This window comes from Ailuropoda melanoleuca, unplaced genomic scaffold, assembly GCF_002007445.2.
Source record: "Ailuropoda melanoleuca isolate Jingjing unplaced genomic scaffold, ASM200744v2 unplaced-scaffold1571, whole genome shotgun sequence".
Classification (NCBI taxonomy): domain Eukaryota; kingdom Metazoa; phylum Chordata; class Mammalia; order Carnivora; family Ursidae; genus Ailuropoda; species Ailuropoda melanoleuca.
Genome location: NW_023184626.1, coordinates 473 through 4,218, shown reverse-complemented (window position 1 = coordinate 4,218; position 3,746 = coordinate 473). Strand labels below are relative to the sequence as shown.

Here is a 3,746-nt window from a genome sequence, read left to right as displayed (position 1 = left end):
GTCACCAAGAAAACTGGTGATGGCACAGTATGCATATGACCTGACTCTCAGGGTGTGTTCTTTTCTGTAAATGCAGGTGGCCCCAGCACCATGTGGAAGTGGTACATATTCTGGAATCAGTTCCTTGCTGAGGAAAAACTCTAGATGTTAAGGCAGGCGGGGGGATGTCCTCACAGTCCTCAGTCTGGAGAGCCATCTGATTCCAGGTTCCTGGTAGGACTGAGGCTTGGGAGTGTGGGGAAAAGCAGACTTCCATGTGAGAAACTATGTGCATTTGTCTCCAGTCCTAGGAAATCAATGCATTCCCCCTGGGTGGTGTGGGTGTGTGTGCCTGAGTCTTGGGGGTTAGGTGTCTTGTGTAGTGTGATTGTGAGTGTGTGTGTGTATGTGTGTGTGTGTGAGAGAGAGAGAGAGAGAGCAAGAGAAACAGGGACAAAGACAGAGACATAGAAAGAGAAGACAGAAATATAGAGAGACAGAGAGAGGGAGAGAGAAACGTGTATCTCCAGGAGATATGTCAGACAGATACTGCATGATATCACCCTTCTCCAAAGCCATGCTATCACACTGTGCACTTTAGAACCTTACTGTGGTGGGTGGTCCAGCAGGGACACTTCAGTCCATGCTTCAAAACCAGCTGGCTCCATAGACCCCAGCCTTGTGTCCATATCAAGCAACACTTCATGAATATTCTTGAGCAACAAAAGGAATGTGCTGATGTATACTCTGTGTCCTAGATGCCTTGGAGGAAGTCTTCATTGTAATCAGACAAGACAGCACTAAAGGCACACCTCTCGCCATGGTGAGCTAGATGTTGTTTGTCCGAGGAACAGATGTTGCTTTCCTGGTTTCTTTCCAATCCAATTCAGATGAAAATCACACAATATATATTTGAGATTATACATATATATCTCAAACAATTTTCCTTTTGGGGAGAGCATTGAGTGGTTGTCTCTTGCAAACTGTTAGAAGATTTGAGAGGACATTTACCATTGGCGACACCAAACCTGGTTCTAAATGCTGTGGTAGGATCCTGTCCCTCAGTAACACTTTCTCCGGCTTGGATGAAGCATTTTCTAGTCACCGTCCTGAATGGACTGGACAGACACATCCCCCAGGAAAAACAACTTCCTAAGGCATCCAGTTCACTTACTTTGGGGCCGTTGGACTCAACCACTGTGTTCCATCTGGGTTCCCAAAGTCACTGAGGGAAATAAAGCTCATGCAGACAGACAGTGTGTAGCATAACCTGAGCCTCACAGTGTCCTCTTTTCTGTACCTGCAGGTGATGCCGGCAACCAGCAAAAGTGGTACATATTCTGGAGTCAGCCTCTTCCTGAGACAAAACTCTAGATGGTAATGCAGGTGCGACATCCTTGCAACCCTCAGGCAGGTGAGCTGCCCTGATTGGGTTGTGGGGGTGTGGGGGACAGGAGATTTCCCAGGTGAAAAGTGTGTCCATGTGTCTACAGTCCTAGGATGCTATTGTATTCCCTGTGTGTGGTGTGGGTGTGTGTGCATGAGGCTTGGGGTTGGGGTGACTTTTGTGGCTCTATGTGGTGTGATTGTGAGTGGGTGATTTTGTGTGGGAGACAGGGAGAGACAGACACAGACAGAAAGAGGCAGAGAGGGAGAGGGAGATAGGGAAAGAGTGAGAGAGAGATTGCATATTTCTCCAGGAGGTGTATCCCACTGCCACAGCACAATTCCTATTGTCCACATTCTCAAAAAAAAGAAATAAAGAAAGAACGAAAGAAACTAAGAAAGAAAAGAAAAAAAAGCAAAGAAACGAAAAGACGAGATAAAGAAATCTCGTCACAGGGCATACATTATAGCCCTATTACCGCGGGAGGCCAAGTGGTGGCCCTCAGCCCATGCCTGGTAACCAAATGCCTCCATATGCTCTAACCCCATTCATAGGGAGCAGTACTCCCCGAGTCATTCTTCTGCAGAGTTGAGGTGAGAGTCACATCCTGGAGCACGTTTCTCTCTTCTCCTCACCACATCCCTTATACTGGGACCAGAGCAAGACCTGCACTTGGCTCCATGGGAGACAGGCCCATATGCAGCTGCCTGGAGACCCTCCCTGGCTGATGGGAATTCTTGAGACCTCTGTGAAGGCTGCTGGGCTGGTTGCACACACTGGCTCTCACGGTCCCTCTGAGCTGGTCTCCTACGACTGACTGGGCCCAAGACAGAGGCTCTGGTAAGCGGGTCCAGGGTCTTTGCTCCTGTCACATCCTACTGACAGCGATGGGCCTGGTCCCCACATCATGGTCACGGCCCACCCTCTGACCTTCCATCCATCTGCTCAGTGCCTCCCCTAGTCCTTCCAGGTCTCAGGGTCTTTGGTGAACACTGCAGCTACTGGTGTTTATGTGGCCACACCAGCTCGAGAATGCCCATCACCCCACTGACAGACTAGGGGAATTTGGACAAGTACCATTACCGCTATTGTCACATTCATCTCCTCTCTGGGCTAGGACACTTATGGGATGTCATCAATAGGAAGTGTGTCTCAAGTGCCCAAGATGACCCCAGGCTTGGGGTAGTCGCTTGATTGCCCAGTTGATGGTCACTCTCATGGCCCAGCATCACCCCAGGCCCGTGGCAGCCACCTTCATGTTAGCTCATTGATCAACTGATTGACTAGGGAGTGTGTCAGTAAACCCATGATCGTTCCTCCACTGTTCCCATTGCAGAGAACAGTCCGGTTGTTGGAGGTGACAGGAGAAGGGAAATAATAAATTAATGATTCAGGGAGAGGAGGGAGGGTAGCAGGAGGGAGCAGAGGAAGGTAGGAAACCATGAGAACAGAAGGTCATGGGCACCAACATGGCTGCCTATTGAAAGAATGGGCTGACAGACACTGCTTCCTGGTCCCAGTTATGACATCTGAGGGCTGGGAAGGGCCCAGAGACCCTGGATGCCTTTCTCATCAGTGAGGTAAGGGGATCACGGCCCCATGGGTAGTGAGGTGGGGGCACTGCGGAGCTGAGGGCAGCATTGAGTTTTGGGGTCATGGACATAATCCCAGGGCCAGTGGCCTAAGTCCTCACATCACCTTGATTGTCCCATTTCCTTTCTCAAGACCAGGCCATGACAATGCCCACTGTCATCCGTAAGGAAGACGACTTCGCAGGTTTCGAAGACTCGGACCCATAGATCCACCATCTGCATGTAATTTATTTCCTCTTTCATTTTTATACTCTTTTTTTTTTTGGTAAAGATTTATTTATTTTATTTTGGGAGAGACTGAGATGGCACAGATGGGGGAGGGACAGAGGAAGATTGATGGAGACCCCAAAGCAGAATCCCCACTGAGGGCAGAGCCTGACATGGGACTTGACCCCAGGACCCAGAGATCATGACCTGAGCAGAAATCAGGAGTCACATGCTTAACCGCCTTTGCCACCCAGGCACCCCTCTCCTCTCTCTTATTGATAAGGTCTCTTATTGTTGTAGCTTTGGCTAAGTTCCTCTTTCCTGCTTTTTATGATCCTCCTCCTGCAGGACCTGGGCTCCTCCAGGCACCTGATGTTCTTGGATCTTCAAATCTATCATCTCTCTCTTCAGCCCTGTCATTTTGGGGGCTCAAGGAACAAGATGAACAAATGTTCTATTTCTACCAACTGTCACCAGCTCTCTTGGGAATCCTCTAAAACTAACCCCTCTCCTCTTCCAGAAAAAAAATGTCTGATGCTCATGTGCACATTCATCACAATCCGAATTCTTGTTCCCACGAC

The 3,746-nt window shown here is 49.1% G+C and overlaps 1 long non-coding RNA gene across 1 annotated transcript; it reads left to right on the top strand.

Annotated features, from left to right (window-relative positions):
* The first annotated feature begins 1,292 nt into the window (after nucleotides 1-1,292).
* LOC117797849 lies at nucleotides 1,293-3,204 on the top strand. Its single transcript, XR_004622715.1, has 3 exons — nucleotides 1,293-1,393; nucleotides 1,921-2,206; nucleotides 3,092-3,204. It is a non-coding gene; the product is annotated as an uncharacterized LOC117797849 (long non-coding RNA).
* The last annotated feature ends 542 nt before the right edge of the window (nucleotides 3,205-3,746 follow it).